This window comes from Lepidochelys olivacea (genome assembly GCF_965140295.1).
Source record: "Lepidochelys olivacea isolate rLepOli2 genome assembly, chromosome: 14".
Lineage (NCBI taxonomy): Eukaryota > Metazoa > Chordata > Testudines > Cheloniidae > Lepidochelys > Lepidochelys olivacea.
This window is the reverse complement of record NC_140424.1, coordinates 35,763,081-35,788,580: the sequence shown is the minus strand read 5'-3', so window position 1 is coordinate 35,788,580 and position 25,500 is coordinate 35,763,081. Positions and strand designations below refer to the sequence as shown.

The following is a 25,500-nucleotide window of genomic DNA, read 5'->3' as shown; positions in this document are numbered from 1 at the left end:
ACATCTCTCTGCTGCCATGTGTGATACTGAGCCACTGGCCCAGCTACAGCCCCCATTGACACCAGTGGGGATTTTAACCCTTCACCCAGTGGGAGCAGGACTGGGGCTCACAGGTTTGAAACATCAAGATGAGGAGTGTTGATTCCCCCTCCCAGTTTCAGGAACAGACAGACCACATGTGGGGATCCTGAGGCTGGATCTGCCAAGGAAAGAAGGGAACAGGCTAAGATAAGAGACGGGTGGGACACTGGAAGCAGGGAGAAGGGGTGGGTGGGTGGCAGCAGGAGAGGGGGTGATTAGGGCAGGGTGAGAGCTTGCCCCATGAGGAGTTCTGTACCCTTATCCTGTCCTCTGTGTGAGCCAGGATCTGCAACTATTGTTCCATTGTTCAATGTTAGATGAAATTTTCTAACTTTTCTTCCTTCTCTTCTTAAGAATGAAACTTCCCAAGAGCCAGACACTTAATGTCTCCCTGGCCATCAAGCAACCGTTGATCTGATAAGGGAATGTTTTATGGTGCTACCCGTATTATTCATTGCTGTGTAAAGTCTGAAGTTTACAACAATTCCTGCCTCCAGAGACAAGGAGCCTTTCAGCACAAACTGGTGTGAAGAAAAGTTATCAAATACGGAGGTGACTCATGTCCCCCTGCCCAGATCTGCTCTCACAGGAAACCTCTGCACCAGGGTCCCCTGCTCCCATGTGAATGGGGCTCAGAGATCTCTGTGGCACTGCCGACACCCCCCCCCCCCCGGTAGAGTGTACTCCATGGACCCTACAGCAGATGGTGCGAGGAATGGATAGGCCAGAGCTGGGGACACCCATCGTCCCTCCCTCAGCCTAGTGGAGATTCATTGGAAAAGGCAATATCACAGGGGGCTATATGATATTTTCTGCACCTTCCCATTCATGGTGGGGATCCCCCTTTATCGGGTTCCCCAGGGGCAGCTGTGATCACTGGGGACTTCCAGCTAGTGCTGCTCCCTAGGAACTGTGTTTCCAAGGAATGGCCATGGGCACTGCCTGGGGCTTAGGGCCTCCTGACTTCTTGCTGGTCCCGCAGCACCGGCCAGTTTTGGGGCAAGTCTCTGGCTCAGTCTGTGGGAGAGCCAGCCCCCACCCACTGACAGAGCTGTGTGAAGGGTATTCCTGTATGGGAGCCCCATGGCGACTTCCTCCAGCTGCAACCCCTCCAGCAGGTGTTACCACAGCAGGGGTCTGATCCCTCCTGCTCTAGTCAGGTTCTTATACTGCACCCATCCCTGTGCGCTCTGCAACCTTGCAATTTATATATTTAGTCTTTCATTAATTTTGGAAGTGTTTAAAAAAGAAAAGGAAATCAACCTTACGGAAAAGTAGAATACAAATGTTCCCAGCAATAACTTGTACAAACGATTCTGGGGAAATGCAGGGGAGATATTGAGGTGTCAAACCCAGAAATCAAAGCAGCTAGAAGGACAAATATAATCAAATGATCCTTCGAAAAGGTTTCTGTTACAGAGGAGTGGCTGGGCATTGGCCCACACCTGGCTTTCACCACTAGGGCACTGGTACCGTTGGTCAGTAATAGCACAGGACAATACGTGGACGATGTCTGGAGACCTGTGTGAAGTGAGCTGTTGGGTCTTCGTCTATTTCATAGGGAACTGGCCCCACATCGCCTCATCCACCCTCACAATCGGCACCGACACAGATGCTGTTTGGAGTCTCAGCAGAGAGGTGAAACAACCCAGGACGGGGAGAGTGCTTGACTCTGATCCCTAGAGAGGGCCTTGCCCATGGGGTCTCAGCCTGTGCAGCTGCATGAAGGGGACATGGCCACAGACTCTGCTAAATTGTTTTATTTAATTGCACCAGGAAGACTATGAATGAAACTGACACTGTGGAGAGGGTTTTGTCTGGTTATCTTGGGCGGCTGCTGAGTTCCTGCCAGGCTGCCGGCCTTTGTCACACGCCTCACAACCAGACCTGTGTCGGGGTTTCTCTCCAGTACGGCAGGAAGGCTGGGCAGGTGGGTGTTACATAAACATTATTTCCTTAATTACACCGGGGCCCAGTGAATTTCTCAATTCTCAGGCTGCAGAATTCACCTCTTGCTGCAGAACTGGGCTCCAGAGTCTCCATCTGCATCTTCAATAATCACAGGTGGGATTTTCAAAGCCCCACAGAAGATTTGGAGGCCCAGCTCCCATTTTAAATTAATGGGGATTGGGCACCCAATTCCTTTACTCATTGACTTCAAGGGCAGAAGGGACCATTGTGATCATCTAGTCTGACCTCCTACATGGCACAGGCTACAGAACCTCTCCCACCCGCTCCTGTAATAGACCCATAGCTGCTGCCTGAGTTACTGAAGTTCTCAAGTCATGATTTAAAGACTTTTAAGCAATAACCTTGAAAATGTGAACAGGCAATGACTGCCTGAGTCTGCAGACAGCCTGAAACAGTAGCTCTGAGAGGAGTGAACTGCCCCAGACATCTGAGCCAAGGTCCCATGGAGGGGAGAGAAAAGAACAGCTGAGAGAGAAAATGCAGCTTCTGTCTGTGGGTCTGACTCTGACTCGCAGCCTTGCTGCTGGAGAATCACAGCACACAGTCTGATCAGCCACTGCGAAGACAGAGCAAACTTGTACCAGCATCCGGCTGTTTAGGTCATTGCTTTTAGTGCCTCCTCTGCAAAATATACAGAAGGCAAAAGGAAAGGGACTGGACAGAATAAAAATAAGGTAGGGAAGGAAAAGGACAAAGAGAGAGAGAGAGAGAGAGAGAGTATGTGTGTGTGTGTGTAAGTCTCTTATCCCAGGGATGTAGCCAGAGTCACTTGCGATGTCACCTGGGACCCTCCCTGGCTCGGTCTGGTCAGCACATCTCTCTGGATCAGGGCAATGAAGGCCCAACTGCATAATGGTGGATTCTGAGGTCCTAACACATGGTGGGGGTGGCAGCCATGATGGTGAAGCTCGCTCTTTCCGGCCAACCTGACTCCCAGTCAACCAGCATCGGCTAATTTCCCCCCCCAGGTTCTCTTTTAGAAGTCCCCAAGGGGATTGGTGGGTGGAATAGCCCATCCCCTCATTATTTTGCTCACCAGCTAGGCCTAATTTCAGACACACGCATTGTGCTCCACTGATTTCCCACACCACCCTCCTCATGTTTACCAGGCACGATCTGAACACAGTCCTGGAGTTAAACCAGGAGCCCGTCTGTTGGGACTGATTCAGGCTGTCTGTCTCCCACCAAAGCCAGCCCTCAGCATAAGCTGACTAAGCAATTGCTTAGAGGCCAGGACAGCTCAGGGGGCCCTGATTTTTGGAAATAATGCAGTTAGTATTCTCAGGGGTGGGTAAAGGTCACCCCCCCCCCCTGCACCACCACACACACATTGTTCTCTCTTAGGGTCCCCAACAGGGTAGCACCGGCTTGGTTTGCAGCTTTTCCTATCAGCATTTATTGCTATCGGCTATTGTGATATTTTATCAACTTTTTCTCACTTCTCACCGCTCAGCTCACAATTCGGGCAGATGTGTAGCCCAATTATCACAACATTCCACAGTGAGGGAATTCAGCATTTTTCATGATCCCACAGAATTCAGGAGGTTTGTTGCACACAAGGTTTGTATTTTAAAGAATCCTTATTGAGGTTGCAAAAACAAACCATCCCAATGTGTAGAAAGAATAGTAAATATGGCAGGCGACCAGCTTGGCTTAACAGTGAAATCCTTGCTGTTCTTAAATACAAAAAAGAAGCTTACAAGAAGTGGAAGATTGGACAAATGACCAGGGAAGACTATAAAAATATTGCTCAGGCATGCAGGAGTGAAAGCAGGAAGGCCAAATCACACTTGGATTTACAGCTAGCAAGAGATGTTAAGAGTAACAAGAAGGGATTCTTCAGGTATGTTAGCAACAAGAAGGTGAAGGAAAGTGTGGGCCCCTTACTGAATGGGGGAGGCAACCTAGTGACAGAGGATGTGGAAAAAGCTAATGTACTCAATGCTTTTTTTGCCTCTGTCTTCACAAACAAGGTCAGCTCCCAGACTACTCCACTGGGCAGCACAGTATGGGGAGTGGGTGACCAGCCCTCTGTGGAGAAAGAAGTGGTTCAGGACTGTTTAGAAAAGCTGGATGAACACAAGTCCATGGGGCCGGATGCACTGCATCAGAAGGTGCTAAAGGAGTTGGTGGATGTGATTGCAGAGCCATTGGCCATTATCTTTGAAAACTCTTGGCGCTCGGGAGAGGTCCCGGATGATTGGAAAAAGGCTAATGTAGTGCCCATCTTTAAAAAAGGGAAGAAGAAGGATCCGGGGAACTACAGCCTCACCTCAGTCCCTGGAAAAATCATGGAGCAGGTCCTTAAGGAATCAATTTTGAAGCACTCAGCGGAGAGGAAAGTGATCAGGAACAGTCAGCATGGATTCACCAAGGGCAAGTCATGCCTGACTAATCTAATTGGCTTCTATGACGAGATAACTGGTTCTGTGGATGAAGGGAAAGCAGTGGACGTGTTGTTCCTTGACTTTAGCAAAGCTTTTGACACTGTCTCCCACAGTATTCTTGCCAGCAAGTTAAAGAAGTATGGGCTGGATGAATGCACTATAAGGTGGGTAGAAAATTGGCTAGATTGTCGGGCTCAACGGGTAGTGATCAATGGCTCCATGTCTAGTTGGCAGCTGGTATCAAGTGGAGTGCCCCAAGGGTCGGTCCTGGGGCCAGTTTTGTTCAATATTTTCATAAGTGACCTGGAGGATGGTGTGGATTGCACCCTCAGCAAGTTTGCAGATGACACTAAACTGGGAGGAGAGGTAGATAAGCTGGAGGGTAGGGATAGGATACAGAGGGACCTAGAAAAATTGGAGGATTGGGCCAAAAGAAATCTGATGAGGTTCAACAAGGACAAGTGCAGAGTCCTGCACTTAGGACAGAAGAATCCCATGCACCGCTACAGACTAGGGACCGAATGGCTCAGCAGCAGTTCTGCAGAAAAGGACCTAGGGGTTACAGTGGACGAGAAGCTGGATATGAGTCAACAGTGTGCCCTTGTTGCCAAGAAGGCCAATGGCATTTTGGGATGTATAAGTAGGGGCATTGCCAGCAGATCAAGGGACATGATCGTTCCCCTCTATTCGACATTGGTGAGGCCTCATCTGGAGTACTGTGTCCAGTTTTGGGCCCCACATACAAGAAGGATGTGGAAAAATTGGAAAGAGTCCAGCAGAGGGCAACAAAAATGATTAGGGGACTGGAACACATGAGTAATGAGGAGAGGCTGAGGGAACTGGGGATGTTTAGTCTTCAGAAGAGAAGAATGAGGGGGGATTTGATAGCTGCTTTCAACTACCTGAAAGGGGGTTCCAAAGAGGATGGCTCTAGACTGTTCTCAGTGGTAGCAGATGACAGAACAAGGAGTAATGGTCTCAAGTTGCAGTGGGGGAGATTTAGGTTGGATATTAGGAAAATCTTTTTCACTAGGAGGGTGGTGAAACACTGGAATGCATTACCTAAGGAGGTGGTGGAATCTCCTTCCTTAGAAGATTTTAAGGTCAGGCTTGACAAAGCCCTGGCTGGGATGATTTAATTGGGGATCAGTCCTGCTTTGAGCAGGGGGTTGGACTAGATGACTTCCTGAGGTCCCTTCCAACCCTGATATTCTATGATTCTATGATTCTAAGGTGCCACAGGACTCCTCGTTTCCATTGATATGTGTTGATTCCAGCCCAGATACTCTGAGTGGCTCTACATCTCAGATATCTGGCCTTTTCAGCCTAGTCCCAGTGAGAGAAGCAATTCTTTCCCCCAAAGAAGTAGTGATGCCAAGGGGATAGGTAGAGAGTCCTACTGATAGTTCATTAAAATATTTCAGTAAAGTTTCCCATCTGTCAGACCTTCTGTGACAGAGCAGGGAGTGGGGAGTATTGACCTGGGAATGTTGTGTGGGAGTTGTACTCGTACTGTCTGCATTGATACTGGATGGTGGTGGGATATCAGGGTGTGACTTCACTTGGGGGATGATACATGAGCATGTAACCTGAGCCCTGGAGGGGGTTGGGGCCAGGTGACACCTTCTGCCTGGGAAACTGGACAAAGGCTGGAGGAGGAGCCAGGGTGGGGGGCTGGCTGGGTGAGATGGCTGGAGGAGGGTCTCAGTTTGGAGCTGGCTGGGGAAATGGAGGGAGACCCAGGACCAGGGTCTGGGCTCCCTGGCTCTCAAGATGGACGTGACTGAGGGGGTCCTGTTGTCTGTACCTACAAGCCCTGTTTTGGACTGTGCTCCTGTCGTCTAATAAACCTTCTGTTTTACTGGCTGGCTGAGAGTCACGGTGAATCACAGGAAGTAGGACACCCATCCCAGTGTGTGTAGGGCAGTGTCTTCTGCCTTGTGTTCTTGAGTTCTACAACCAGACGTTCCTTTTCTGTGCCCCGCTCTGCTCCCTCACCCCACCCCACCCCACTCCACTCACAGTGGTTGTCCTTGGTCAGTGAGGACCCAGGGGATCAGAGGTGCATCTGTGTGAGTTTACCTCCCTCCCGGAAAAGAAGGCACCTGACTTGATCTATCCTCTGAGCACTTGCTCTGGCTAGTTACCCCACCAGCCCCTGTTCCTCTTGCCGATCACCTTCTGCCACCTGTGTCTGCTGTGACCTCGGCAGGTCAGTCTCTTGAGGGTCTATCCAGCTCTTAGTGACGGTCAGCTCTGAGGCTGGGCAGAGACACTGTCCCACCAGAATTGATTGTCAGCTCTTTTAAGCACTTAAAATAACAAAAGGCTCCTAATGGAGACTATATAGCTCTACCTCTGAACCATGGGGAGGAACAACTTAAACCAGCCCAGGCACCCATAGGGAGCATCCACACCTCCTTGCTAAAACACTTGTCCCCACCCTGTCTCTGCTTTCTCAGGGGGGTCTGGCATTTAAGCCCCTGGCTTAGCGAGGTGACCTCTTATTTGGGACAGGTTAAGCACAGTTCTGCTCCCTTCTACTCAGACAATAAAGACAACAACACTGATAACAGCATTTCACTACCCCTGCATTCAGTACTAAAGTGATTTGTAACCCAGCACCAGCCAAAGTAGATCACTTGGAGCTACACAGCTCCTTTCTGCTAGATATTTACACAGAGTAGGAGTGTTCATGTAAATACAGTTTGCTCCTGAAGTCTCTCCCCTCTCAACTAGATGTCAGGGGAGAGCTCATTCAGACCCTGCTTACATCTAGTGCTCCTGTCAGCTAATTACTAAGTTACATATAAAAAAACCACTCTAGAGTTTTCAGGTACCTAAGTAGCCCCTGGAATCACAGTTAAAGTTGCCCCCACTCCCCAAAATCAGAAATGGCACCCCGGTGAGCCAGGAGTGGCCCAAAGGGCTATGGGCTCTGGCAAGATGCAGCCCCTGTGTGATAGTGTAAAGCCTGCCTTGAGCTGCAGGCCGAGTGCCAGGCGCTACGAGTCACAGCAGCAGCAGTAAGGGTAGCATTATAGCATATATCACGCCACCCTTACTTCTGCGCTGCTGCTGGTGGCGGTGTTGCCTTCAGAGCTGGGTGCCCGACCAGCAGCCACCACTGTCAGGCCACCCAGCCAGTGCTTAATTTGTGCCGGGATTGAGCTCTAACACCTCTTTCAATATAAATTGAGCACTGGGGGGAGGCAGTGGGGCAAGGAGGTGATGGGGGAGTAGGAAGACTGTGAGTGCCAAAGGTGATAGGGGGAGGCACCAAAATAAAAGCTTGCCCAGGGCACCAGTTTCCCGAAGGCCAGCCCTGAGATCAGGTCCAGAAGTCTAAGGGAACAAAGATTTTTGGTTTAAAAGCTGGATTTGAACTGACCAGAGGCCCAAGATCTTGGGCTACAAAGTGACAGGACCTGTTAACCAAGGGGGTAACCTTTAGAGAAAGGTTTGAAAGACTCTGAACCCTACCAGCGAGTCCCATGTGCCAGATGAGAATCCTTTGGGACAAGTGTAAAATGTGTTCAGACTTTTGATGGGTTTATGGTAACTTTTCTCTCTCAGGCTTTTGTCCTTAAATGTTCTCTGCTTTGCAAGAGCTCATAGAATCATAGAAGATTAGGGTTGGAAGAGACCTCAGGAGGTCATCTAGTCCAATCCCCCGCTCAAAGCAGGACCAACACGAACTAAACCATCCCAGCCAGAGCTTTGTCAAGCCAGGCCTTAAAAACCTCTAAGGATGGAGATTCCACCACCTCCCTAGGTAACCCGTTCCAGTGTTTCACCACCCTCCTAGTGAAATAGTGGTTCCTAATATCCAACCTCGACCTCCCCCACTGCAACTTGAGACCATTGCTCCTGGTTCTGTCATCTGCCATCACTGAGAACAGCCTAGCTCCATCCTCTTTGGAACCCCACTTCAGGTAGTTGAAGGTTGCTATCAAATCCCCCCTCACTCTTCTCTTTTGCAGACTAAATAAGCTCAGTTTCCTCAGCCTCTCCTCATAAGTCATGTGCCCCTGCCCCCTAATCATTTTAGTTGCCCTCTGCTGGACTCTCTCCAATTTGTCCACATCCTTTCTGTAGTGGGGGAAGCAAAACTGGACGCAGTACTCCAGGTGTGGCCTCACCAGTGCTGAATAGAGGGGAATAATCACTTCCCTCGATCTGCTGGCAATGCTCCTGCTAATAAAAGCCCAATATGATACTGGCCTTCTTGGCAACAAGGGCACACTGCTGACCCCTATCCAGCTTCTCATCCACTGTAATCCCCAGGTCCTTTTCTGCAGAACTGCTGCTTAGCCGGTCGGTCCCCAGCCTGTAGTGGTGCATGGGATTCTTCTCTCCTAAGTGCAGGAGCTGTTTGGTTACTGGCACACGCTGTTCATAGCCCTGGGACAGGAAGCAAAGCACAGGTCTTTGGTCAGGCCTGCTGGGAAAACCACAGTGAATTGTGGGGCCTGAAACCCCAGTGTGAGGGAGAGGGACGGTGAGAGGTGACGGCTGGAGGCCCGAGACCTAAGGAGACATGCCTTGAGCAGACCACAGAGGGGTCAGAGGTGCAGTTACCCCAAGCCTGTGACTCTCTGCATTCATAGACGTGACTAGAGCACTGCATGGGGACATGATTTTCACTTCTAACGCAGGGCACGCTCTCACTGTGGGTCTTACTGCTGAATTAATGCTCCCTCTCGCCAATTTAATTTCCATTTTTCATTGTACATTTCACAGCACAGTTCACAGTGACTGGACCTGACCGTCCAATCTCCGCCTCCCTAGGAGGTGAGGCCATCCAGCCCTGCCACCTCTCCCCCAGGATGAGCGCTGAGAACATGGAGGTGGGATGGTTACGATCCCAGGACTCTGCAGTCGTTCACCTGTACCGTGATGGGCAGGATCAGTACGGAAAGGATAGGCTGGAATATCGGAGAAGAACTGCGCTCTTGAAAGATGACATCACCAGTGGGAGAGTTCTCCTGAGAATACGTGATGTCCGACCCTCCGATAATGGGCAGTACACGTGTTTTTTTCAGTCCAGTGTCTCTTATGAAGAAGCTTTATTGGAACTGCAGGTGGCAGGTCAGTGACTTGTGGTACTTTGACGTCTTCAGCAGGGTAATAGGTGGAGTCGGGGGGGGGTCATTGTGAGATGACAGGTGATTTTTCTCATTGTAGTGGGGCAGTAGCTCTGCTCTGGTTAAAGTTTGTTCTAGTTCACTGTTTAACAACAATTTTCCCCCCTAAGGGCTCTAAAATCCACACGCATACTCAGATTGCCTTGAAAATTGTTGTGGCTCATTGGAGTCTGGGGTAGGGTTAGTGGGCTAAATCTGAGGTCATTAGAGCAACGGTTCTCAACCAGGGTACATGTATCCCCGGGGTACGCAGAGAGCTTCCAGGGGGTACATCAGCTCATCTAGATATTTGCCGAGTTTTATAACAAGCTACATAGAAAGCACCAGCGAAGTGAGTACAAACTAAAATTTCATACAGACAATGACTTGTTTATACTGCTCTATACGCTGTACACTGAAATGTAAGTTCAATATTTATATTCCAATTGATTTATTTTATAATTATGTGGTAAAAATGAGAAGTCAGCAATTCTTCAGGAATAGTGTGGCTGTGAGACTTTTGTATTTTTATGTCTGATTTTGTAAGCAAGTAGTTTTTAAGGGAGGTGAAACTTTGGGGGTAGGCAAAACAAATCAGATTCCTGAAAGGGGTACAGTAGTCTGGAAAGGTTAAGAGACACTGCATTAGAGCCAGGGGTTAAGAAGATACACAAACACCAATAAAATGTCAGGTGATATTAGCATGTTGTGGTTATTACAACTTTTTTGTGCACAGCTGGGGCAAACAATGGCTGATCCTCCCCAGACTGATGTCACCAGTTGGGATTGGTTCTCGGCTTGTGTCTGGTGCCCACAGGGTAACAGTGGTTGATACACAGGAACCCATAACCCAGAGTCTGGTCTAAGCATGGGAGAACTGAGGAATTCCCCCTACCGCAGGACAGGTGAAGGCAGGAGGCCTGACAGCTGAAGGTGCTGCCAGACAGACCAGCCAGGACACAGGTGTAGCTAGTTCTGTAACCATGACATGAGATTTAGGGCAGGTGCAGTAAACACCACACTGCTGACAATCCCCATGGCTGGAAGACACCTCTGTGCACTTTTATTGACACAGCCTACAGACCTAGGGTGACCAGATGTCCCAATTTTATAGGGACAGTCCTGATATTTGGGGATTTTTCTTATATAGGTGCCTATTACCCCCCACACTCTGTCCCAATTTTTCATATTTGCTGTCTGGTCACCCTATACAGACCTCAGCACTGAAATGAGACATATGTGATCATATGACAGCGACAGCTCTGCCAGCCTGCTGTAATGCATCCCTTCACCAGTCACTACAGAAACTCCAGACACGGGGAAGGCAGTGGGAGTGCAGGCAGATCGATGCTGGAATCCAGATCCGAGAAATACAACACAAACAATGGCACCTTCCTCATGCCTGTTTATTATGGCACCACCCTCGCTGAACCACTCCCCGCTCCTGTTGCCAGCTCCAGGAGGCAGAGTTAAGGTTGCATGGCTGGGGCGCTGTGTGCTGTTACTTTGTATCTCTTGGGTCTCAGAAATGTAAGTTTAGCCGCTCTCTGCATTTGGAAAGGCACAAGGCCCTACTGGGAAACTGTAATTCTGCACTGGGAAGTACTTTGTGGGAATTAATAGGTAACTAGAGAGCCCTCATGGCCAAGATGGAGTCTGCTCTGCAGAGCAGCTCCGGCCAAAACCAGGCGCACACAGTGCGGTAACTCCCTTCCACTCCAGGGGCACTTGTTCCAAACCCCACTGATGTAAATACACACACACACCAGAACAGATCAGTGAATACAGGAAAGGGAAATATCTACAGAGGGATGAAGATAGAAAAACAACAGGGGGGGAAAATGGGAATGCCGGTAAAACAGGTTACGGCCCAGTGATACCACAATTAAAAATGGGAGACACCAAGCACTGCGTCTACACTCACAGTTCAGGAGTCCTGGGTCGAGTTCTCATGCAGCAGTGAGTCTTGGGTGCTCCTGGTCATCTTTGACACCAATGAATTTTCCACAGCAAACCCCTCTAGTGCCCTCTTCTGCCGCTCTCTGCAAACCCACACAGAGCGACAGCCTTCCCACTTACCTGGCTAACAGCCTCCCTCCTTATTCCCAATGTAGAGTCACAAACCCAAGTACTCACAGCCCCATACAGCTCGGGGTGACAGCGAAACTGGGTCTGGCTCTGGTTTGTCCTTCTCAGGTGATTCCTCCCTGGCACAGTGCTCTTCCTGGCTCCCATCCTGGGGTGTCCCCAGCCAGCCGCTCTGTCACTCCTGGGCTTTGGGCAGGTTCTTGGCTGCTGTCACTGTGTGAGGGCCTCTCGCTGTAGCCCTCTTGTTGGGAGCTATAGACACACTCACCCTGTCTCTCTGCCTGTCTCCACCCTCCTCCCCCTGGAAGACCCAGCACTTCCTTTGCTCCAGGACAGGTTTGAAGGGGCCGTGCTCTCTAAGCCCCAAGGGTGTCACAAATGTTTGTAAAATTATCTTTGTAACTAAGTGAAAGTCGTGGACGACTTTAGCCTCCCTGCCCATCAGTTAAGCCAGGGGTGGCCAACCTGCGGCTCTTCAGAAGTTACTGTGCGGCTCCATGTACAGGCACCGACTCCGGGGCTGGGGTTACAGGTGCCAACTTTCCACTGTGCTGGGGAGTGCTCACAGCTCAACCCCTGGCTCTGCCCCCCTCCCCCCTTTCTGCCCCCTCCCTTCTGCCTGCAGTGCCCTCGCTCCTCCCCCTCCCCCCCAGATCCTCCTGCATGCCACAAAACAGCTGATCAGGAGGTGTGAGGAGGGAGGGGGAGGTGCTGATCAGTGGGGCTGCCTGTGGGTGGGAGGTGTTGGGAGCGAGGTGTGGGAGCTGATGGGGGGCTGCTGACATATTACTGTGACTTTTTGGCAATGTACACTGGTAAATTCCGGCTCCTCCTCAGGCTCAGGCTGGCCACCCCTGAGTTAAGCAGTACACAGCTCCTTCCAATGGTTCTTCTGATTCAACCCTCTGTCCCTGCTGAGAGGCACTGCCTGTGTTCATAAAAGGGAGAGTCAATCTCTTGTTCCTGCTCAGGAAACTGCAGGGTTATGTAGCAGCACCAGCTCCCCGCTATTGGTAGAGAATATGAAGCATGTGCACGTAAGGTAGAACAGCACTAAATGAGAGACACGATTGCCTCGTGGATAGCAGGGATTTCCCTACATCCCCCCTGAATTTTCCCAACACTCCTCCCACCAGTTTTGTGAACTAGTTACACGCAGTGTTGCAAATTTAGTGATTGTTTGGAAATTTGAATTGAAATTGAAACATTAATACACACTTTAAAAGCATGTAAAGTGTATGATAAAATACGTGTATCTGAAAAAGTATAATTGATTTGAAAAGTATGAACATAGACTAGCTTCCTTATACAGCTGTTGTTTTTCATGACAGTGTCAGTGCATTCATTTCGGTGATGTTGGCCAACCTAATCATTTCAAATTATGATTTGTAAGCAAAGTCTAAATGAGCTCTCCCTGACAGCTAGTGATGAGCTGGGGGCTGTGGGGGAAAGGCTTCAGGACCAGATTGTATTTACATTCACACCTAATCTACCTAGGTATCCAGCAAATGGACCTGTGTTGCCCAAGTGATAGATTTTGGCTGGGATTGGATTACAAATCTCTTGAATGTGGGGGTAAAGAAATGTTGTTATTCTTATTGTATGAGTAAAGGGCAGTAGAACTGTACTTAGCCTGTGCTGATTGAGGGCATCGAGAGAGAGGGTGGGGCCAGGTGTTTTGCTTGATGGTCTGCCTGAGTCACAAGTACTATTTGACCTACCCCCTCTACTGTTTAAAGACAGAGCTGATTAGGCTCCATAGATAGTCTTTTGTTTTGTTAAGTGACCACTACAGCTGAAATCACTGATAATCAGGTCTAAGTGCTTAGTCCTGCTGTGGGGACAGTGTTTTTGTGGAAGAGTTGGCCCAGTCTGCACTAGCAGCGAGGTTCCCCCACTGAGAGCTCAGCTGAAATCACTGAGAGCTGGGTGAAACCTCAAGAGACCAACTCACAGAGGTCATGATGGCAGCAGAAGGTGACAGCGCAGGGCCATTGGCAACAGAGCGATGGAGTGAACGGTGGCATAATGAATAACAGTGACCAGAGCGAACAGTGAGCAGCTGGAGGAATGAGCAAGGTGCCTTCTTGCCCTCCACCTAGGAGGTGAACTCATGTGAAAGCACCTCTGAACTCTGAGTCTCCACTGACCAAGGACAACACCGGTGAGTGTCAATGAGGCTGTTAAGAATGCTGGAGACACAATACAGTTCATGTGAACAAACATGGCTGTGGCATCATACTTTCTATTTAAGCAAGAGATAGCACACACTACAAACTGGAGGCCAATGTTAAGTGCATGGTCACTTGTTCATCCTGAATTTGAACACTGGTTCTGAACAAGACCAGCAAATGCTCACTATCTTTCTGCAAGAAACTCAACTGACTGGCTAGACGCAGGTGGTGCGACAGTGAAAGACTCAACAGTTGAAAAAGTGAAGAACTCTCTCTCCACATTCAAAAAATGTGCATACATGGCTGATGAATGCACCGATGCAAATGGGAATCAAGTATTAAGTCACTGTGTATGTTATCTTGATGTCAGTGGTAGGCCAGTAGATGCATTTCTAGATGTTCAAGTTATAGAAGACACATCGGCTCCATCTGTGACAACCCACATCTTAGAAGAGTTAAATGCTTGTCAGTTGGACCCCAAACAGATGGCTGCTTGTGCATTTGATGGAGCTGCAAACTTCTCTGGAAGATATGGTGGAGAACAAGCTTTGCTCAGAGAAAAGTGTAACCCTAATCTCTCCTATACACACTGCAGAGGCTATCTACTCTAACTATCACTAGTACGAGCTGCAGAATCTTCAAACGATATTTAAAAGCTATAAATTTAATGTCTTCATTATATTTTTCAGCAAGAGTCCAAAAAGACTGAATATCTTGGAAAATATAGAAGATATACTGGTATTGAAGTTCAAATTAGTCCAACCTGGGAAAACTCTCTGGCTTTCTCATGAGCGATCCTTAGCTGTTGTCTTAAAATTACTCCAGCCATTATTACGGGCTTTGGAAAGTATCTACCAAGATGGGATGGATCTAAGTAGTGAGGCTGGTGGATTACTTTTTCTACTACCTTCAGAGAAGACTATGACCATTCTCTCTCTTGTAAGTCTACTGTTGAAACCACTTGGGTCATTAAACAATGTCATCCAGGCATCTGCTACAACAGGAGTAGATCTTTGTCCAGCAATAGAAGCTACATTTGGATCAATCAGAGAGCTATCCATTGAAAAAGTACTGGAAGAAGCAAAGACTTCAGTCCAGAAGTTGAGTAATGAAGGCATTTATATTGAATCCTTAAGTGAAGAGGACAAAAAGTGTTTGTTAAGACAACTGAAAAAGTACACAGACTTGATTCTTAAAAATCTACAACAGCGACTCCTAGATTCTACTCAACCTCTACATAGCTTTTACAGATGCCTGTCCTCTAAAACACTGACAGTTGAGTGGAGTGAGGCACTACCAGCAATGGGGCTGCTGTGGGATCAGGACAGAATAGAGAATTTGAACACACAGTGGAATATCATACAACGAATGAATGAAGATTTGACTTCAACTTCTTTTTTATCATCACTAGCGGCTCGAACCGATGTTTGTGCTGTGTTTCCTGGGATGAAAGAAGTAGGAATTCATCTCTTGCTACTCCCAGTCACAACAGCTACAGGTGAGCGTTCCTTTTCATCACTGAATAGAATTTTGTGTTCTGAAAGAAGTCACCTTCTGCCTGATCACGTGAATGAACTAATGAGCATATCAACTGAAGGAATGGAAGTACCGGGCATACGAGAAGCCACCGAAGATGAACGCGTTGCATTCAAGAAGTTTATTAACAGAGTTGTGCAAAATTATAACAAGGAACCAAGAAAGATGTAGATATAGTGCTTCATAGAAGGCTTGAGTAGCCAACTTTAATTTGTGTGATGATTTTAAAACATGAGTTAAATCTAATAAAATAGTCTTGAAACATTTTTCAGTTTTTACTATGGTGTCATACAACCCACCTTCACCCTCATGGCCTCACCCCTCATCGGCCCTGACCCCGCCCCCCTGTAAATTCAAACACCCCCCCAATTTCAATTCCTGGGGAAAACACTGTTCTCTATCATATCCCCCCCAGTTGCCTCTTTTCCAAACTGAAAAGTCCCAGTCTTATTAATCTCTCCTCATACGGAAGCCGTTCTATACCCCTAATCATTTTTGTTGCCCTTTTCTGAACCTTTTCCAATTCCAATATATCTTTTTTGAGATGGGGTGACCACATCTGCATGCAGTATTCAAGGTGTGGGCATACCATGGATTTATATAGAGGCAATATGATATTTTCTGTCATATTATCTATCCCTTTCTTGATGATTCCCAACATTCTGTTCCCTTTTTTGACTGCCGCTGCACATTGAGTAGATGATTTCAGAGAACTATCCACAATAACTCCAAGATCTCTTTCTTGAGTGGTGACAGCTAATTTAGACCCCATCATTGTATATGTATAGTTAGGATTATGTTTTCCAATGTGCATTAGTTTGTACTTATTAACATTAAATTTCATCTGCCATTTTGTTGCCCAGTCACCCAGTTTTGTGAGATCCTTTTGTAGCTCTTCGCAGTCTGCCTGGGACTTAACTATCTGGAGTAGTTTTGTATCATCTGCAAATGTTGCCACCTCAGTGTTTACCCCTTCTTCCAGATCATTTATGAATATGTTAAATAGGACTGGGCCCAATACAGATCCCTGGGGGACACCACTATTTACCTCTCTCCATTCTGAAAACTGACCATTTATTCCTACCCTTTGTTTCCTATCTTTTAGCCAGTTACCAATCCATGAGAGAACCTTCCCTCTTATCCCATGACTGCTTATTTTGCTTAAGAGCCTTTGGTGAGGGACCCTGTCAAAGGCTTTCTGAAAATCTAAATACACTATATCCACTGGATCTCCTTTGTCCGCATGCTTGTTGACCCCCTCAAAGAATTCTAGTAGATTGGTGAGGCATGGTTTCCCTTTACAAAAACCACGTTGACGATGAAATTATGAAACCATGAAATTATGTTCATCTATGTGTCTGACAATTTTGTTCTTTACAATAGTTTTCAGCCAATTTGACCTGTACTAAAGTGAGGTTTACTGGCCTGTAGTTGCCAGGGTCACCTCTGTAGCCCTTTTTAAAAATTGTCTATCCACCAGTCATTTGGTACAGAAGCTGATTTAAATGATAGGTTACAGAAGACAATTAGTAGTCCTGCAATTTCACATTTGAATTTCTTCAGAACTCTTGGGTGAATACCATCAGGTCCTGGAGACTTATTACTGTTTAGTTTATCAATTTGTTCCAAAACCTCCTCTAATGACACCTCAATTTGGGACAGTTCCTCAGATCTGTCACCGAAAAAGAATGGCTCAGGTTTGGGAATCTCCCTCACATCCTCAACAGTGAAGACCGATGCAAAGAATTCATTTAGTTTCTCTGCAATGGCCTTATTGTCTTTGAGTGCTCCTTTAGCATCTCGATCGTCCAGTGGCCACACTGGTTGTTTAGCAGGCTTTCTGCTTCTGATGTATTTGAAAAATATTTTGCTATTACTTTTGGAGTCTTTGGCTAGCTGTTCTTCAAATTCTTTTTTGGTCTTTCTAATTATATTTTTACACTTCATTTGCCAGAGTTCATGCTCTTTTCTATTTTCCTCATTAGGATTTATCTTCCACTTTTTAAAGGATGCCTTTTTGCCTCTCACTGCTTCTTTTACTTTGTTGTTTAACCACAGTGGTTCTTTTTTGGTTCTCTTATTATGTTTTTTAAATTGGGGTATACATTTAAGTTGAGCCTCTGTTATGGTGTCTTTAAAAAATTTCCACGCAGCTTGCAGGGATTTTACTTTTGGTACTGTACCTTTTCATTTCTGTTTCACTAACTTCATTTTTGTGTAGTTCCCCTTTCTGAAATTAAATGCTACAGTGTTGGGCCGCTGTGGAGTTTTCCCTGCCACAGGGATGTTAAATTTAATTATAATATGGTCACTATTATCAAGCGGTCCAGCTATATTCACCTCTTGGACCTGATCCTGTGCTCCACTTCGGACTAAATCAAGGATTGCCTCTCCTCTTGTGTGTTCCAGGAATAGCTGCTCCAAGAAGCAGTCATTTAAGGTGTCAAGAAACTTTCTCTCTGCATCCTGTCCTGAGGTGACAGGTCCCCAGTCAATATGGGGATAGTTGAAATCCCTCATTATTACTGAGTTTTTTACTTTAATAGCCTCTCTAAAGTCCTTGAGCATTTCACAGTCACTATCACCATCTTGGTCAGGTGGTCTGTAATATATTCCTACTGCTATATTCTTATTATTCAAGTGTGGAATTACTATCCATAGAAACTCTATGGTACAATTTGATTCATTTAAAATTTTTACTTCATTTGATTCTACACTTTCTTTCACACATAGTGCCACTCCCCCACCAGCACAACCTGTTCTGTCCTTCTGATATATTTCGTACCCTGGTATTACTGTGTCCCATTGATTATCCTCATTCCACCAGGTTTCTGTGATGCCGATTATATCAATATCCTCATTTAATACTAGGCACTCTAGTTTACCCATCTTATTATTTAGACTTCTAGCATTGGTATATAAGCATTTTAAAAACTTGTCATTTTTTGGCTGTCCCCTATTGCATGACATAATCGAATGGGACTTTTTTTCATTTGACTGTTTCTCATCAGATCCTCCCTGTATTTTATCATTTTCCATTCTCTCCTCCTTATTAGGACATAGGGAATCTCCATTTATAGATCCTTCCCTAAGGGATGTCCGAACCACATGCTCCTCCACACCCGTCGGCTTTCCCCCAGCCCTTAGTTTAAAAAATGTTCTAAAACCTTTTTAATTTTAAGCGCCAGCAATCTGGTTCTGTTTTGGTTTAGGTGGAGCCCATCCTTCCTGTATAGGCTCCCCCTCTCCCAAAAGCTTCCCCAGTTCCTAATAAATCTAAACCCCTCCTCCCTACACCATCGTCTCATCCACACATTGAGACCCTGCAGTTCTGCCTGTCTAATTGGCCCTGCGTGTGGAAATGGAAGCATTTAAGAGAATGCTACCAGGGAGGTCCTGGACTTCAGTCTCTTACCTAGCAGCCTAAATTTGGCCTCCAGGACCTCTCTCCTATCCTTCCCCATGTCGTTGGTACTTACATGTACCATGACCACCGGCTCCTCCCCAGCACTACACATAAGCCTATCTAGATATCTTGAGAGATCTGCAACCTTCGCACCAGGCAGGCAAGTCACCATGCGGTTCTCCCGATCATCACAAACCCAGCTATCTATGTTTCTAATGATCGAATCGCCCATTACTAATACCTGTCTCTTCCTAATAACTGCAGTTCCCTCCCCTGGAGAAGTATCCTCAATGTGAGAGGATACCACAACATCATCTGGGAGGAGGGTCCCAACTATGGGATCGTTTCCCTCTGCTCCAGTTGGATGTTCTGCTTCCCTGAGGCTTTCATCCTCCTCAACAGCACAAAGGCTGTCAGACTCGGGGTGGGACCGGTGTGTCCCAAAAAGTCTCATCTATGTACCTCTCTGTCTCCTGTAGCTCCTCCAGCTCAGCCACCCTGGTCTCCAAAGTCCGTACACGGTCTCTGAGGGCCAGGATCTCCTTGCTCCGAGTGCACACATACGCCACCTGCCCATAGGGCAGTTAATCATACATGCCACATTGGGTGCAATAAACTGGGTAGCTCCCAATCTGTTGCTGGACTTCTGCCTGCATTCTCTTTTTACTCCCGAAGCTTGTTCCCTTGTTGGTGCTTTGTTTTTATCAAGCGATGTTTTGACCTTTAAGTGCAAAGAATGTTAGGTGTATCTAGCCCCTGCTCACACTCCCCCTGTAAACTCCCTCGTCAAACTCCCCTGTTCGCTAGCTCCTCTGGTCGCTTATTTTTTAAAGCCCTGCTCTGCCTGAGTAGTGCCGCCCCCTGGTTGAGGGTTGATTGGATGCCTCGTCAAGAAGCTCCTAGCTCTCAGCCTTGCCTAGCAGGCTGCTAGGCTCAGCACACACATGGTCAGCACACGGTCCCTCAAACAAACAGACCACACGGTATATTACAGTCAAGCAGCAAGCACACCACAAACACAAACACTACAGACAACAAACTTACCCCAAGGGATATTGATTTATCTTGAGTCAATTCCTTCTTGATTTAAGAGTGTCCACACAGGAATTTGCACTTGATGAACTAAACCAGTTTAACTAAACTGGAGCAAATTTGTGCATAGAAAAGCCCTATTATAATATCAGTTTTACTGTATATCAAATATTAATCTGGCCAGATTAACTGACCAACCACACTTGTGAACTCACATCTGATTATTAGTTTAATAGGAAATGGCTTTTGATAACAGTGTAATGAAGCTTTTGACTCATTACTGGGCACTGTAGGATTATCACAAGTTCATTTATTTCTTCTGTAGATATGGGCTCTGCTCCTTCCATCTCAGTGGAGGGACATCAGGACAGAGGGATCCGGGGTGGTGTGTCGATCATCCGGATGGTACCCACAGCCCAAGGCTCAGTGGAGAGATCTCCAGGGAAAGCTCTTAGCGTCAGCCTCTGAAGAAATAACCCCAGAGGCCAATGGCCTGTTTCAAACAGAGATTGCCATTGTTCTAACAGAAGAGTCCAACCAGAAAATGTCCTGCTGTGTCAGGAACCCCCGACTCAACCAGGAGAGAGAGTCAGTGATTTCCATAGCAGGTCAGTGCCAGTCTGTGCCGCACATGGACAGACTGAGATGCTGGAGACGTGAGCGGAGAGTATTTATCATTGTGTCTCCTATTTATTGGCCTGAACCTTCAAGGTGCTGAGCACGTCTTGTAAAGTCCTGAACAACCTCCGTTCTCTTTGGAGATGTCTACACTGCAGTTAGACACCTGCTGGTGGCCTGTACCAGCTGGCTCAGGCTAAGGGGCTCGGGCTAAGGGGCTGTTAAATGGCAGTGTAGATATTCAGGCTTGGGCTGGAGGGTCCCAGAGCTCAAGCTTCAGCCTAAGTTCAACTACACTGCCATTAAACAGTCCCTTAGCCTGAGCCCAGTGCACCTGAGTTAGTTGGCAGGGGCCAGCCGCAGGTGTCTAATTGCAATATAGACTTACCCTTTGACTCACAGGGGCCGTCCTGCATAAAGTACATCTCAGTTATGTCATATCCATATCATAAGCATATTTTCATAAAGATTATGGAGTGTAACGTCACAGCAGCAATCATCATTCTTCTCAGTAGGGGTGGGGGAGGGAATTCTCCTTTGTTCTTGTGGTGTGGTGAGGACTGTGTTGGAATTTCAAGCCATCACTTTGAGAGGGGCGTTTGCCAGGTCCTGTTCACAGACCGGAGGGCTCTGTAGAAAATCCTGCGAGTTCACAGAAGCAGTCTGTGGCAAGCTGGGGTGTAAATCTGCCTCTCACTAGCCTGCCACATACTAACTGTCCATGTGGACCCGGCTACGTACACTAGTAATTCCGCAGTGTGCTTTGTTCTACCCTGTTTTGAAATGGGAACAGATCAAAATGCACCAGGGAACTTGTAGTTCACCGTTGCAGGGTGCACACAGCCAGTTAGTGCACAGCAGGCTAGTGCGAGGTGGATTTACATCCCAGGCTGCCACACACTAACTGTTCCTACGGACAAGCCAACGTAAAGCAAGGTGCCCGCTGCCTTAGGGAGCAGCCTCCTCTCTGTGGTTTTAGTTCTTGTGTGTTATGGTTCTGGATTCTAAGAAGTAAAGTCCTGTTGGTGACATCCCCTAGGGTACAGTCTGGACTGTTGAACTGCTGTGTCCCTTTAACTGTCCAGCCCAGGATGCCTCGTACACGGCTTTGCTAGTGAAACGCAGCCTCTCTGGGCTCTGCTCACACACAGCCATTAGCACGTAAAGTTACTCACAGCAAAGTTACATGAATGCTTTCCCAGCCACTTATGGACTACATAGAGTGACACTTGCAAACTCCCCAGCCTTGCACCCAGGAGTGTGCGTCCTGTAGTGTCCAGCACACTACTGAACAATTTTTAATAGTCAGTCGTTTCATCAACGGAAATGATTCTGCTGGAGTGTTTGTTAACCTGAGTAACACTTAAACCAAAACACACTGGTTTAGGTAAAACAATAAAACAAGTTTATTAACTAGAGAATGGTAGATTTTAAGTGATAATAAGTGATAAGGCATAAAGGTCAGAATTGGTTACAAAAGAAATAAAAAATGAAACCAAAAACTAATTCCTAAACTTTACCAAGCTAAACAACATTTGAAAGCAAAAAGGTTTCTCACACCCAAAAACTTACTGCAGTCCAAACTAACTGGCAAGCCTTCCAGCTAGGACCAACTCTCCCCCCCCGCCCCCGTTCAATGCTGCTTCTACTGACTTTCAAGCAGTCTTATTGCTGTGAGTAGAGATGGGGGAGGAGAGGCAAGGTGAAGATCACTGTCTATTATTTTATACCCTCCTCCTCTCTTCGAGGATTACTCCCCACTGGGGTGTAGACAAAACAGTCCCCTGTGTATGTGAGATTCAAAGAGTTTATCAGGAGAACTGTAAATTTCTTGTTCGCACCATCTGTGTACGTGATGTGTGAGATGTCACTGGGGATGATATGCAAATCTTTTTACAGTCCCCCGATGGCAAATGGTTGCCTCAGCAGTTAATAGCTTCCCATCACCTGTCATCAGTTTGTTGTCTCTGAGGAGCTAGTCTGTGGGCATTCCCCAGAATTATAACATATTTCACTAACAAACATAGTAAAATCTCATAGCTCCACATACAATGTTATCATACACATTTAAACAGAAAAATGCTATTCAGTAAATTATGAATTTCAAATGATACTTCACAAGGCACACTTTGTACAAAATATATCATAATCATATAGCAGTGGTGAACATGGGGGTTCAGGGTTTTATATGGGGTGCAGTGTGTCACAGTGTTACAGAAAGCAAGGTGGGATGAATTGTGCCGGCTGCCTTAGAGACTCCATTGTGGGGTTCTTGTGGGTTAAGGTTCTGGATTCTAAGGAATAAAGTCACATTATGCTGCAACCTTCCAGCAAGAGTATTGATATCTGTGTCTAACTTCTCTGTGTGCTGTGACCATCGCAGTTCTCGGGAGGGAATTCTCCTTTATTCTCACTGAGAGCTGCTGGGTGCTGACTGTTTGTGCAAATCTGGCTAATGAAGTCATTTTTCCTGACTAGCACAAGAGAGCCCTGGATATGGTCTCAGCGTTGCTATTTAGATGACATCTGAAACTCCCACATCAATGTGAGAGCTGTACTATGGGCCTTATCCTGCAGTTCAGACTCTGGCAAAATCCCATCACCTTAAATGAGAGTTTTGCTCATTTAAGTCATAACTGAGGATCAGGTCATAACTTGTACTTAATTGCTCAGAAGGCAGTAATCACAGAGCTCCACAGCCATGAATGTACATTGTGTTTTTTTATTTCACAGCACACAATGGAACGGATCCTACCTTCCCTGCATAACCAGGTTGATGAGAGTTTTGGCAGTGCTAACAATAAAGGATCAGGCCCAAAACATGCAGAAACAAACTTTTAGCTAAAAAGCATCTTGATTTTTAGAAAAAAGGTTCATATTTTTCTGTATTATTATCTACCAAATAACTTTGTTAATACAGAATGTGTAGTTCATCACTATTGTCATAAACATACAGCTAAGGGTAGCCTAGAATTCCTTCTTAACCCCTTACAGGTAACAAGGAATTCTAGGCTACCTGTAGCTGTATGTTTATGACATGTCAAGGTTGCCTCCCCACTCTGAACTCTAGGGTACAGATGTGGGGACCTGCATGAAAGACCCCCTAAGCTTATTTCTACCAGCTTAGGTTAAAAACTTCCCCAAGGCACAAATCCTTCCTTGTCTTTGGATGGTTACTGCTGCCACCACCAAGTGAGTTAGACAAAGATTCAGGAAAAGGACCACTTGGAGTTCCTGTTCCCTAAAATATCCCCCCAATCCCCTTCACCCCCTTTCCTGGGGAGGCTTGAGAATAATATACCAACCAAATAGGTAAATCAGATTATTAAAAAACAGAACTTTATTATAAAGAAAAAAAAGTAAAAGAAGCACCTCTGTAAAATCAGGATGGAAGGTAACTTTACAGGGTAATCAGATTCAAAACACAGAGGATTCTCCTCTAGGCAAAACTTTAAAGTTACAAAAAACAGGGATAAACCTCCCTCTAAGCATAGGGAAAATTCACAAGCTAAAAGCAAAACATAATCTAATGTGCCTTGCCTTATTTACTTACTCTTTTTGCAATATTGAGACTCATTTTAGGATGATTTTAGGAGAAGGAATTTTCTGACCTGATGCTTCTCTGTTTCCCCAGAGAACACACAACACAGAGCACAAACAAAGCCTCCCTACCCCACCCCCGATTTGAAATTATCTTCTTTCTCCATTGGTCCTTTTGGTCAGGTGCCAACCAGGTTATTTGAGCTTCTTAACCCCTTATAGCTAAGGAGGAATTCTAGTCTACCCTTAGCTGTATGTTTATGACAACTATAATAATAACAATGTTGCATATGTTAATCACTATTCATCTGAGATCTCATAGTGCTGCGCTGCTGATAAGCTTATGGTATGCCCGGTATCACATGATTGTTGTGTTCACAGCATACCCACAGAGAGTTAGAAACAAAACAAATACTCTTCCTGGAAGGTTACAATGTAATGCTGCTTTATTCCCCAAAATCCAGAACTCTAACACACAATAGCCAAATACAGAGAGAGACAAAGCAGGCTGCTCCCTGAGGCAGGGAGGCAGAACATAGCCCACCTGGCTCTGTGCAGAGTGACTGCAGAGGCCCCACATTGCATGCTCCTTACAGAGCCCCCTAACCTGCAAGCAGCATCAGAAAACCCCTCAGGATTCAGAGTGGCAATTTGTGATTTCTACACAGTTTTCAATACACCACACTAATCACATAGCAAGGACCCTGTTGTCAGCATCGTTCCAGGGCCCAGGGAAGAGGAATCTGGAGGAATTTTTAATCTGACTCTCCAGGCTCAAGTTTTGTTTGTATTAAAACCCTGCAATAACATCTTTTGGGCCAGACTCTCTCATGTGGCTGAGCCCCTCTGAACACAGGGGAGTTGGGGGTGTCAGGAAGCTAGTCACAACTCTCTGATTCTGAGGGTCAGTCTGCACTGGCTGCAGCTTGGGGATCAGTTAGAGCAACCTAGGAAATACCTGAATTTATGCCAGTGCGGGATAGATGTAACACAGCAGAGCTCCACCCTACCCCCTCCCTACCTCCAACACGCCCCTTCCCTTTAACGAACCATGATCAGTAAGAAGAATAAAACCTGGACTTTCATTGACTTAATAATAAAGCACAAAGGAGCCACATCTCATGGTGCTTTTCCCCATGAGATTCTTTTAACTAATCACAGTGTCACCACTGTCACAGTGTCCTGCCTTCATTCTGCACGTGTTTGCTCCCAAGTCAATGGCACTTTCTCTTGCAGAGCCATTTTTCCCCAAGGGTCAATCCCTTGAAAGTGGCTCTCTGGGTGATCCTGACTCTTCTGGCTGTTCTCATGGCCCTGGCCGGTTACTGCTTCTGGAGGTGAGACAGAGCAACAGGTGAAGTAACGAGAGAGGGGGCTTTGGGGTGAGGAGAGAGATAAAAATGAAAAACAAAAGTAAAGATACAGGGATTAAGGGGCTTTGATTCCATGTTCAGAAGAGTTTCAGGCAATGGGCGGCGGGAGAAGGGTGAACGATGGCTTCACAGTTGAGCTGAGAAGTGTCAAATGGCTTCACCCCTTCA

At 46.6% G+C, this 25,500-nt stretch overlaps 1 pseudogene across 1 annotated transcript in view; it reads left to right on the top strand.

The window, feature by feature from the left end:
* The window catches only part of LOC311530275 (butyrophilin subfamily 1 member A1-like), a 52,641-nt pseudogene that overhangs the window by 3,870 nt on the left and 23,271 nt on the right, over window positions 1-25,500 (top strand). The window contains exons 2-4 of the transcript in view: window positions 9,183-9,530; window positions 20,127-20,408; window positions 25,196-25,313. The product of the transcript in view is annotated as a butyrophilin subfamily 1 member A1-like (transcript). The remainder of the gene's footprint in view (window positions 1-9,182; window positions 9,531-20,126; window positions 20,409-25,195; window positions 25,314-25,500) is intronic.